We start from the raw sequence: 13,956 nt of genomic DNA on the forward strand, positions 1-13,956 counted from the left end.
GATGTCATTTTCCACATTGTAATGGTAGTGAGCCAAAAATCTCTCTGATAAGTCCGAAAATATAGTGATACTGTCGAATGGAAATTTGGAAAACTATTCGAGAGAAGGTCCACTAAGAATTTTGGAAAACAAACGTAGGTGATAGTTGTCGCAATATGCTACCTCTTGAGAAGCCATATAAAACTCTTTAATATGATGGCGCGGATCACCTTTTCCCTTGTATTTGTCAAACTTTGGTGTTTCAAAGTATTTGGGGAATGACATTGTCATTATTAACTTATGGAACGTGTTGGGACTTTAGATTTTCACAAAATTTGAAGTACCATTTATGGAGAAGAGTGATTATAACATGCAAAATATCCATGACAAGTGACCAATTTTGGAGGACTATATTGCAAAATCGGGTGATCTTCTTGACAAGTGGCTTGACAGGAACCTTTATGTACAAAAATGAGCATATGTGCCAAGTTGTAGACTCCTACAATCAGTTTTTAATGCAGTCGGTTTTTGTGCCCTAAAGAGAATCATTACTTTACAAACTAGTTGATATGCATAAGTGGCTCAGTTTGAAGGTTCACAACTCAGTGCCTAAAATATTTCTTGTCAGACCAACTATTCCTCAAAATTTTCCTTATTGCAGTGTGCACATCTACCAATTTGTAGAATCATATGACTCTGTTTTGTATTTTCCCAAGCCCAATCCGTTTGCAATTTATTCGGTTTTTTGCTTGCATATTACAAAGTTCATTAAAGTATCCTCTTATAGAAAATTATATTCCTCTACCTAATGTTTTCTAGCTAAACCAATTGTTCTTCTCAATTGCCCTTATGACAATGTACCCTTATGCCCATTTTCAGATCCTCGTGACCAAATTTGATATTTCTTCAATGCCCAAACCAAATCCAACTTTGTAGGTTTTACCGTTGCTATTTATAATACCTATCAAAGTGGCCTTATGTGGGAGGTGATATTTCATACCCAAATAATTTTTATGCCAAACCAACTAGTCTCCACAATTGTCTATATTAGAATTAACTCATAAGCTAATTTTTGGAGCCCTAATACGTCATTTGATATTTTTTCAAAGTTGAAACCAAACACAATTTCTTCCAACCTATTATCTACACAAAGCTAAGAGTTAGTCGAAAGCCCACTTTGAAAATTTATACCTCTTGATTGGATGAATTTCACATCGAATGGGTTGTTCCAAGTGATTCTCTCTATGTGCATGAACTCTTATGCAAGTTTGTAGAACTTCACAATCCAGATTGATATTTTTGCAGAACTGAAACCATAAGTAGTTTATAAGGGTTCTCATTTTGACTTAAATAATAATGTGATAAACATTGATGGATGAAGAATAATTTGAATAATTATCTCAGAATGGTATTAGGTTATAAGAACATGGATGTTGGTATGGGACCCTCATTTGATATTTAATGTTGTTAAGAGATAATATTTAGATAAATTTAGAGTAAAAGGATAAATCATTTTTTATAATGATTTAAATCCATTGTTACTGTTATATTGGAAAAGCAGTTATACATGAAATAATAAAATTAAAAATTCTATTAAATTATTTGAAATGATAAAAAAAATCATTATGCAAATCGAAGAAGCATAATTGACAAAGTAAAACAATGCAAATTTAAAAAGGTGGGCCTATGTAATTGGTTTAAATTTTAATAATATATACTTATCGCCATTCCGCAAGGAGAAGGTACAATAGTGGTAGTGCGAAGCATTTTGCTAAATCGGGAAAGTTGAGGAATGGTGTCCATTAAAACATGATGAATGGCATGTGTAAACCTAATTCCACATAAATTGGGAGTTTTTAGAACAGTCTAAGAAACCACATTAGTAGAAGGCGATAAAATATTTTGAGAGAGTGGCATTATGATGCCTCTAAATATTTTGTATTTAATAATTAGTGAGACATCAAGAGAAGAAGAAAATAAATGAGTATTTTACGCAGCTAAAAGAATTTAATGTTTCACTTATAGAGATGGACAATGTGAAGGATAAATTTTTTAGAGCATTGCACGAAAAGAAAAATTGAAGGTGAATATATTTTTAAAAGAAGTGTAATGTGTGAAAGAGAATCATATGAGCAATGAAGATAGGAAAAGTTAATTTCACAAAATAGGTAATTAATTTTATTACCAAAAAAAATAATGCAACATTGTAAACTATTAAGGCAGGGTAAATTGCATAAGGAATTTCAATTCATGAAGTAAATGTAATTAAATGAACAAGTGGAAGTATTTTACATAAAGGAAAAAGTGGATTAAATTTTAATTATTGAAGTATTACAGAGTATAATGCATATCTACAAGATCAACAATTATTTTATGATTTCTAAAGGGGTGATTATAAAAAGTAGTTAATTGTCAAATAATGTGACGGTTTGAAGTACTCCCTTAACTTTATAAAAGGGAAATCGGGAATGAATAGAAGGGGGGATTAGAATAAGAGATTATTTTTAAACATTGCATTATAAATTTTTAGACCTTCCTAAGGAGGAAGTGCAGAAAATATTTATTCTAAAAATGGTCTCAACTGTTTATTAATTCTAATGTAAATATATCATTTAAACCATCTCCACACTTATGTTTTCTTAATCATATGAACCAGTATATCAAGAATACATCTGATTTCTCATAGCACCTTAATGCTTTTGTGTATCTTATTTGGCTAGTCTCCTCAAGGAAGGGTTAAATCCTATCAGACGGGTAATGTTATTTGGACGAATAAGTTGGATCAGTAAGAAGGGTTTTGTGATTGGCATACTTGCAAATTTATGCAAAACATTAACAAGAATAGTGTTGAGCAATTTGAATTTTTAGCCATTGGATGAAGAAAATATCATTATGACTATGTGGCCCAGGATAAGGCACTGATCAATATATCATTCAGAATAAATAAAATCAATTTGATATTTTATGTTCAATTGTAGAGATAGAAGTAGAAGTTAGGTTTAGATTTAATTATCTATTTCAAACATTAGTGCCACTCTGAAGTAGATGTTGATTTTATTGAAGATTTCATAAGGAGATTTAATCTACCCAGACATCAAAAGGTACACCTACCAAGGTTTTGTAGAGCCTAAAGGGTAGGAGACATATTCTTTTAGAGGATTCTTGTTTGTTGACCAATTCTATTGCATAACCTAATTATAGACCTTGGCACATTCTTAAGGTTTTGCAATCTATTGATTTAGGAACCAACAGAATGGATAAGGGAAAAGATCATCAAATTTGAAAACTCACTCAGATTTTTTATCTTGCAAAGTTTTTAGAGCTTCTTTCATCTCTTCCCATTTGATATTGACTAGAAATGGATAAGGAGATGGCATACTAGATTGATAGTGTGGTGTTTGATATGCCACTTGATGTGAATGGATGTAATTTGATTGTTGTCGTAAGTATTGATAGCTTGCCAGGTTTTGATAGATAGGAGCCTTGTTGGACAAGCAATGGTTGTTGATATTGGGATGATCATTAGTAATTAGCAACATTCTATTAGGGAGTGATGTGCTATTGTTGAATTTGCATGTTGTGGAGTTGTTGGACCTGATGAATGCCACCCTAAAGATATTTTCCTCCAGTATACTTAGGATGAGGCACATTGGATTGAGTATTATACAATGGGGTATTTTAACTAGCACCACTCGATAGTTGATGATTGTTCGTAACAATGTAGGACAAAGGTGGTTCTTGCAAGTAATTGAATCGCGGTTGCATGATGAAAGGTTGTGATATCACTTAGAGTTAATGTTGAGGTGTGCAAACAGTTTGTCGCATAGACTGCATAAGTGGGGGTACAGATGATGTTGGCATTGTGGAACTCATGCCCCATGTCAAAACCCATGTAATAGGTGGTGGCAGATAACCAAGCATTCCTACAGTCCAAGCGGATGTTTTCACTGGAGATAAATTCATGGATCACATGACCAGATTGATTAAAGGGGTAATGTGCATCATGCCTCCCCAGAAGATGGAGGTGGTGTAATTCCTAATGAGTTGGCATAGAAAGGTTCATAATGCCTTCTCATCATACCCATAGGTGGTAATTTGATTGATGCAAATTGGGTACTTTATTGTGGTGGCACTATTAAAACGGTTGGACTTGTTGTTGAATCAATAATAATAATAATAATGGGGGTTGTTGTGGAGGTATATGTTGTTGAGGAGGTTCTTGTCGACTAACAGCCACAGGTGTATTGGGTGATGCAATAGTCAAACCTTGATAAACCATATTCGCAAAGATGAGGTTTTAATGACTTTCAATGATTTTGGTTATTATTTGAACATTATCCAAATTCGAGAGGAACAAATCGACATGATTGACCTAAACATTTGTCTCATCAAGTTGATTAACCATAATTTCGTCGGTAATAATCAGGTTAAGTGGATCATAACTAATGGGAACATTTTTTGACATGATGGGGGTGACACACAAATTGGGATTTGATTGTGGATCAAAAAATCCTACTTCAAACTGAGAAGGTTGATGTTCCATTGCTTGTCGTGATCAAGATCGAGTGGTGATGGTCATGAACCGTGAGAGGAGAAGATGCAAAGATGAAAAAGCAACACTAAAACAAAGGATTGGATTAATTGACTAATTTGATCAAACTGATGAAATGGGTGATGAGATGAGACCAATGATTGAACCAAAGATAAATTATTTGGGAGATCGACACTCAAATTGCAATTCGATGAAGTTTAATTAAAGAAATGCGATACTGTGGTTACTTAAGAGGATGCACTCAAGCAGCAAGATAGATCAATGTAAACCAAACCTCCGGATTGAGGTGATAAGGCCAAAATGATACAAAAGATTAAACTTTGGACATGATATAGCCAAAGAGCTAATGATAAACATCGTGCAAAATGATGTAGACTATATTGCAATTGTGGAATATAAGACTAATAAGGATTGAAAGATTGATTCGATGGATTTGATGAATTGGATGACAGACTGAATGATTGACTAGAAAATGATGACTGGTTCAAAAATACGTCCAGCTAAAAAGAGTTGGTGATGAAAAACCAAATGACTCAAATCATCTATACTAGGATACCAATTCGAGACTCAACTGGCATTGGATAATTCAATTGACAATACAATTGATTGGATAAAAGATCGAGTTGATTGAAAAAATAATCCTTGACTTAAGAAAGATGCAATGATGATGGAGATATGATGATGTGAGATGATGATAATGATGAGACAAGATCAAAAAGATGACCAAGATGACTCAACAGCTAGGATGACCAAAGTGATGATTCAAAAAAATACCTTGGTAGGCAATAATAACGACGTAATGGGATCACTAATAAGCTTAGGCAACAAGAAAACAGGCTAAACTTGGTAATCCAACTCAAATTTTTCAAAAATTAGGCAGAATGATGAGAAAAATGGCGTTCTTGCCACTTATGGGCGTAAACCCAATATTCTAGACAACCTTCCCACGATTTATAAGAGCAAACCCGCAGTTTTGACAAAGCTCGGTAGAACGAACAACAAAGAATAGTATTCCCAACATTCTAGGGTGCAAAACCAATATTTTAGAAATGTGTAGACTGGCTTGGGAAAACACATTCCCATTGTTACACAAACTTGGCAATTGATTTAGCACTTTTGATGGAAATCCATGACTTTGGAAAGTGCGGTAAACTGATTGAGTAGGGAAATAGTGTTTTCACTGCTTTGACAAACTGAGTGAACTGATTTAAAAATTATGATGCAAACTCATTGCTTTAGGAAATGTGGTAAACTAACGTGGGTGAGAGGTATTCCCACCACTTCAAAGTTCAAACCTACTACTTTGCAAATAGTACAAACTAATTATGGTGAACAACGTTCTCGTCATTCCAAAGTGCAATCCCGTTGTTTCAAGACAACAAACCCATGGTTTCTAATAGACTTAAGTGATGAAAAAGGACTACGAAATCATTATTTTTGAGACCTAACTTTGGCAAAAGAGATAGTGACAAAAAAACATAGCAAACATACAGGCAAAAATGTCTGACTCGGCTAGAAGATGAGGGCCTAGATTAGCCCATAGTGATTTACTAGTATGAATGAATAAAAATGCAGTTGTACTTACATATACTTTTTAGGTTGGAAATGTGATACTACTTTCTAAATCCTCACTTGGATTTCTCTAGATAATTAAACAAACCAGACAAAAAGAGATTTTGTTGCCACTGGCTCCCCCACCACTGCACACACTTCTCGGGTACACTAAATTACCATACCCAGAAGATACAAAGATCTTATGAACCAAGGGACATCTGTCTCAACAATGCAAAGTATGAATTAGGGTGGATTTAGAGATTCAGCCTCCTGTATCGATAAGAAAAGGGTTTTGGGCCACTAAAACATGGGTGTTTAGTTAGAAACCGAGGAAGTCAGTACCCTGCATTCGCCAAGGCAACCGTACTTTGAGTTTAATATTGTTTTGGATTGACAAGAATGGTAGAAGCTAATAGCAATGGGCTATGACTTTCATCTCACCCTTGTTTATATAGCAGACTGAATAAAGTACCATATGAGTCCTTCCCTCTCACCAATGTATAGCACTAGGAAGCAAGCTCTCTAATAAAATAGTAAACATTCTCTTACACCCAAGTCACCCGGAGGCGTGAGGGGAGAGGATACTTGTATACTATTTTATGGATCTAATCTAACAAAGATAATGCACAGTCAACAAGGTCAATTCCTTTTAAAAAATGAAGTGTTTTCTAACTACTCAAAGAAAAACACATTGTTCATCTTAACCAAGTTTGCAAGTGCACCCTTCTTTACCAATTCTACAACAAACAAGTTAGATGTTTAGGATTTCAAGGTCTTCTACTAACAAACCTTCATAAATGTTAGCAAGAAACAAGACAACAATATCAAATTAGTGGGTTAGCAATAAAATTAGAAAATTAACATTCAAGAAAATGACAGTAATTATGATTTCTAAAAAATGACTCACAAACCCACCATTTTACTAAGCATTCTCAAGGCTTTACTGGTAAAATAATTCAAATAAAAAATAGACAAAGAAGTGAACCTACTACTTCTCTATTCAATCCCATTGTTTTATCCTACAAACCCACTACATTACCCCACAAACCCGTTGTTTGACTGTAAAAACTTGACCGAATAAAATAAAAACTTGAGAGTAGAATTTTGATTGTATACCTTTCATACGGTTGTAGGAATGCATTCACCTTATTTCTCATGTCAATCCTACGGCTTCAGGCAGCATTTCCTTAATTTCTCAAAATTGTGTTGGTGATAAAATAAACTTCTACTGAGGTGAAAATACACTTGTATTCTTGGATTTTCACCTACAATTGCTCTAAATCTGTGAAAAAACACAATCAAACAACAACCAAAAATGTGAGATATGTGAAGTGGGTTCCACTGAATGTGCTAGAAATATATGTGAAAATGTGAGTACTAAATTGATTGAAAAGCTATTTAACAATCTAACTACACAATCAACAAGGAAAACACTCAAGATTCGATGATAAAAAGAAAGCTAAAAAGACAATTAATGAGCAATAAACTGCAACTTTATTAGGTTCTTTTGGTGATGATTTGCACTTTGATTTGGTTCAATGTGTGTTTGATTTCTACAATTTCAAGGATGGTTGAACGTGCTCGATGATTATGAGTATGCAAACTAGACTATAATGGATGAAAATGGATATGATAGGTGGTTGCAAATGAGAGTGATGTGAGTAGTTAATTCGGCATTACAACGATATGGTTGCATGAAAGTGGACGAATTGCAAAGAAAATGGAGAGATTAAATAGGAAGGGATGGGAGATGAAGAGGCTTGAGAAGAAGACACTTGTCTTCAAAGAGGACAAGTGGCAATTCTCAAAATGCCATGTAGAATGAGATTCCACACTTTTCCTCAAAGGCTAAACCAAGGGTGACAAGTTTCCTTGAGAAGGGCAAGGGTCATGGAGAGGAATGACAAGTGTCCCCAAGGACACATGTCTATTTGGGAGAGAAACACCCAAATAAAAGGATTATTTTCCAAATATTAGTAATATTAGGAATGTGCACACACATGTGAGGGGGGAGGTTATAAATGATAAGGTTGGTTAGAAGGGATAGGGTTCGTTAGAACCCAAAGGTTAGGTTAGGCGACATGTGGGGAAATAGAATTAATTTAATTGATTAATTCCAATATGAAGAAAAAGGGGAAAATAAAAAAGGTGAATTAAATAGTCAAATTATGCATTTTATTTATTTAATAGAAGAAGGGGGTGCATTTGATTAATTAAATGATTTATTGTTGTCAAATAATTAATTAAGAGGAGATTATAGTGTAATTAATCAAATTAATTAGCTAAAGGGGAGACACTAATTAATTAATTAATGTGTAATTATTTAATTTAAAAGTGTTTGGGATAGCTAAATTCAATTGATTAGATTAATCAAATTTAGGTGTCTATACTTATCATTTAGCATAATCAGTCCAAGTTGCTAATTCATGTATGTAGTTAGATTTGGCATTCAATTTACATCTTTTCAATTACATTTTTAACTCAAACAAAAGGGGATAAAATTTCAATTAGCATTCAACCCTCTTCTTAATAAAATTGAGGCTATATCTATCATGTTCATCCTTCTTTTAATGTGATGCATTTGAAAGTTAAGTCATTTCATAGTTTACAAAGCATAACTAGTGAAACCCTAATTTTCATCTTTTACACATTCCAATTGGCCCCAAAGAAGGGTGAATTACATAGTTTCTTTCAAAGAGGAAACATTATAGAAAATAGAATTCAAAATTATAATTGTGCAACTAGCCTATGAACTATTTGGTCACAAAATATATTAACCTTATTTTGAAAATAGAAATAATAAATAAAAAATTTGTGTGACTCAGAAGAACCGAGTCTAACTAGAGATATGGACTACATGTGCACCATATGCACTTGGAGACATTCGGAAAAATTATAGGGAATATGTGAAATTGGTTACCAAAATAGGGGGTTCTTATGACTACGATATAATGATCTTGCATGCAATCTAAATAACTTGGAGTGATGGCTAGTTCCTCAACATAGTTCACAAATGATCAATTCAAACTTGAGATTCCTCATGAGACAAAATAAGAACTATCACCATTCAAACTCAAAAAAAATTGAATATAGAAATAAATTGGAAAAAAAACATTTATTATCAAGATAATCACTCAAAAAGTAAACATTTATATCATAATATCATTTCTAAATCATTTCACAATTACAACAAGTACATGAGAAGTTATCAAATATTATCAATTTTATGTTGTCAAACACCATCACATTATCAAAATATAACAAAAGTCTTTTTGTTAAAACATGATATTAAAATGGCATTATTTATGCCCCATCATTTCTCCCCATCCTATTATCAACCATGTCCTTGTGCTTGAGGATCAAGAAGGCCCCTATTCATTTGCTCCATATAGATAACTAGATCAAATCTCTATTGTTTTTATTATCAACATTGTCTTGGCTTGCCTTGGCATTGCATAACCCAAATATCCATGCACACTATTAATCCATGTTTCAAGCATATTATTTGGTAGTTAGAGATTTAACCTCTTGTACCAACAAGCAATGGGTTTTGGGCCACTACAACATGGGTGTTTAGTTAGAATCTGAGGAAGCCAAAACCCTACGTGCACCAAGGCAACCATACATTGAGTATTAAGCTTATTTTGTATTGACAAGAATGGCATAAGCTAACACCAATGGGATATGACTTTCATCTTACCCTTGTTTATATAGCAGACTAGATAAAGTACCATTTGATTTGTTACCTCTCACTGGCGTATAGCACTGGGAGGCAAATCTCCGAAGAAGGTCGGCTTCCTTTTAAATCAATGTGTTGTATTGGACCAACCCAACACTTATAAAGCCTATCCTACTAATCAAGAGGGGAAAAGGTAAAAATAATACGGATAGGGAAATGAGTTCTATATTGAAATATCTTTCTTTCCCCACCTATGAATACACAAGATATTAATAAACTACCCAAAAGGTATACAAAAATATCAATCTATCAACTATCTCAAAAGAAAAAAGAAAAGGTTAGGACTTAACCTATGTTTAGAGGGATTGAGAAAGTATCCATAGACAACACAACAAGTATATTTAACACAAAACTGAAAATTGGAGGCAGACGAAGAAAGATTATCAAATAAGAGGTAAATAACACACAATGTATCTGATAAAAAAACTAAGGTAAAACAAATTATTTATTAACATGAAGGCAGGGCAATTACAGTTGCAAAAATTATAAAATTTTGTAAGAGCAAAGGGAGAAGAACCCATAGAATATATTAAAAATCTACCTTTATAGATCAAGGATAACTCACATGCAACACTAGGTTCAAAAAACCTAACCAACTAGGGTTAGGTTACAAAGAAAGATAAATTGGATTAGGCCGATTGATCTGATGTGTTCTTGAAAATATCTTCCCAAAATTAGGAAAGAGCAACAATCCCTAAAAAATCAAAGAGGAACCCTTCATCTGAATGGCATGTGATGTCCCAATCAGACCCAAAAAGTATTCAGCTTGTAATAAATGGGCATGGGTGGCTAGAAGAAATTCTACAAAGCCATGGCAGAGTAATTGCAATCGCTCCTCGACCTCTGGAAGTGGTTGAAATAGATTGGATTCGACCAAATTTCACCGATGGGGTTAAAATTTGATTTTCAACCCATTAAGTCGACAACCACCCCCAGACACTAATTTGAAATTCAACGTCCACCTTAGGTTTAAATTAAGGACACTCGATCTCCCTCCTCATGCTTAGGTGGATGACTGAGATTATGCCACAAAATTTGGGCCCATCAACTAAACAACCTTCTCGTGGTATCGCATCCAAGGATAGAACATATTTTTTAACTGCTATGATACTGCAGTAAGCAATACTCGGCCACCACAAGTCTATCACCATGTCGTAGGGGTCAAGCGACAGTTAGCCATAACCATTAGACCTCGCGATAACATCTTTTGTAACTCCACCGAATCACCATGATACCGCAAAGGGAAACCTACCACAGCTCTAGACTACCATGATAGAATGATAAATAACTCTCCGGGCCCCACCATCATCATTACAACATCATCGAGGGGAGAAAATTTTCCTTTCAATCCACTGTGATAATGTGATAAGGCATTAGCAGTCATCGCCATATTGGAGAGAGGCTTCCACCATGGCCTCAGACCACCACGATAAAGTGGTAAATAAAGTGGTAATTTCAATATCTTAATGGGGGAAAAAAGGCAAGTCCTAACTATTATGATACTATGGTAAACAAAATAAACCCTCTACCTATTGGTAGCAAGTAAAAGAGGTCGGTCTTGATATGAAAAGGGTACACTCTAGCTGATGATTTTAAGTTAAATGATTGCTCCAACTGGTCAATGAAATTAAAAAATAAGACCGCAAAATAGCTAAGGCAAGAAGTCTTGTGGGTTTAGGGTTTTAGGCCTTAGGGAAGCAATAGCACTCTAGCCAATAGGCTATCTTAGGCTAGTTATCTGCATGGCTAAGGTTGATGCAAAAAGGGTCAACATTTCTAGTAACTCAGAGGGGATGGCAAGCCTACTTGGCATAACGATTAGTATCCTTGAGAGATCCATTGAGTGCAGAGTCAAGACTAAAATATGATAAAAAATCTCTTACTCATAACCTGCAAAAGATAAAAAAAATGTCATTCTAGGGGAAAATAGCCCGAGCTCGTACACTTCTTGGGAAACTAAAAGCTAGTAAAACTATTTACAAGGGCCACATATCACCTAAAAAAGTAAGCTTTAAGGTGGATACCATTGGCTGCAATGGGAAGGGCCTCACCACTAGGTCTGGATAGATGGAAGGAATTGGCCTCTTTGCAACTATTTATGACACATGGACCACTCCAAATAGCATCAAATTTGGAGTGCCTACCAAGTTTGGCTTGGTTAGCATCCCACTTTAGGACAAGATCACCAACCCTTAAGGTCTTATGAGTGGTCTTTTTGTCAAAAATTCCTGATGGATATTGAGGGTCTGCATGGCCTTAATTCTAATTTCTTCAAACTTTATCAACTCTACATATCTAACTGTCACGACATCATTCTCTAGGAGATCTATCAAGCACACTAAGTCAAAAGAGGGAAATTCAAGGGGTAAGGTAAGTCTTTCTTCTCTTCCATACACCAACATGAAAGGTGAATTACCAATTGCTCTCTAACTATCACGACATCATTCTCTAGGAGATCTATCAGGCACACTAAGTCAAAAGAGGGCAATTCAAGGGGTAAGGGAAGTCTTGCTTCTCTTCCATAGACCAACATGAAAGGTGAATCACCAATTTCTCTCTTAAGTGTGACCTTGTCAACCCATAAGGTTGTCCCCAATTTCAAATGTTGAGACCTCTAGTTGTCATCTAAAGTCCTCTTGATGATCCTGGTGAGATTTTTATTGGAGGACTCAACAAGGCCAATCCCTTTGGGCATAGAAGTTTGATGATGTCTTCAAATACACATCATGTCTAACTACCCATAAACTAATTTGAGATCTAACAAAAGCCTTATTGTTGTTAGATATGATGGTGGAAGGGGCACCAAATTTGGTTACAATTCCCTCCAGGAATTTAACCATTGAACTTTCAGTAGCATATTTCAAGGCAACTGCCTCTATCCCCACCTTGTGAAGTAATCTGTGATGGTCAAAATCTACTTATGGCCAGTACTTGACCAAGGGTTGATTGGGCCAATGAAATCTAGGCCCCACTGAGTAAATGGTTGATCAGTTAGTATAGGATGAAGAGGAAGGGCAGCCAAACTTTTCTTTCCTGAAAAAATAGCAAACTCTTTACACTCCCTCGCCCACTTGTGTGAATCCCTAAATAGGAAAAGATAATAGTAGCATGTCCTAATTATTTTCATGGCAGTAGTCCTTGTAGAGAAATGACCACCCGAGGGGCCATCATGAAACTCCTCTAATAGTCTACTGATGTGATCTTCTTTGATGCATCTCATTAAGACTCCATTAAGGTCCCTTTTGAATAAAATATCATCCACTAATACATAAGGAATAGATTGCAACCTGAAGTGTCTTCTCTTAGTTCTGTCAAAGTCAGAAGGATAACTACCATCCCTTAAGAAGGTAGTCATTTCATCAAACCAACTGGTTTGTCCACATTCATTATTGGCTAGTTGCTCCTCCTCCTGTAGCATAAGGGTGACCTTTAGGTCCTTTTCAAAAGATGAAACAAACTTCTCACACATACCCTTGCCTCTTACATGATTGGTGATTTTGATGTTTAGGTGATAATCCATGACCTTGGTGATCCATGCAGCCCATTTTTCACTGATATCCTTGTTTAGGAGAAACTCCTTCACACTTGCATGCGGGACTAGGAGCTAAATCTGGTTAATAGATAACATATGTCTGAATTTCTTCAATGCTCTAATCACTATGAGGACTTGATACTCCATGAAGCTACACTTAAGCTCATAGTCCTTTAGACCTTCACTAAAAAAGGCAATGGGTTGCTCTAATACAATCTCATTTAGCTGTGTTAAGATAGTTGAGATACTTGCTTCCCCTCCTAGAGTATAGAGGATGAAGTCTTTATCATAATTGGGATTCACCGGCATTGGGGCCTGAGCAATTGCTTGTTTGTTTTTTTCAAAACCATTTTTTCCCTCCCTGGTCCATCTAAAAACTATATCCTTCTTTAACATGGTCATGAGAGGTTTAACAATGGCAGCCAAGTTTGGAATAAATATCCTTACAAAGTTGATCCTACCAAGGAAACTTTGAAAACCCCTTTTGTGACTTGGAATTGGAAGAGACATAATAGCCTCCACCCTTTTTGGATGTATGGCCACCCTTCCTTTTATGTGATGTGTCCTAAGAAACTTCCCATATCAGTAGAAAATACACAT

Source organism: Cryptomeria japonica, chromosome 9, assembly GCF_030272615.1.
Source record: "Cryptomeria japonica chromosome 9, Sugi_1.0, whole genome shotgun sequence".
Lineage (NCBI taxonomy): Eukaryota > Viridiplantae > Streptophyta > Pinopsida > Cupressales > Cupressaceae > Cryptomeria > Cryptomeria japonica.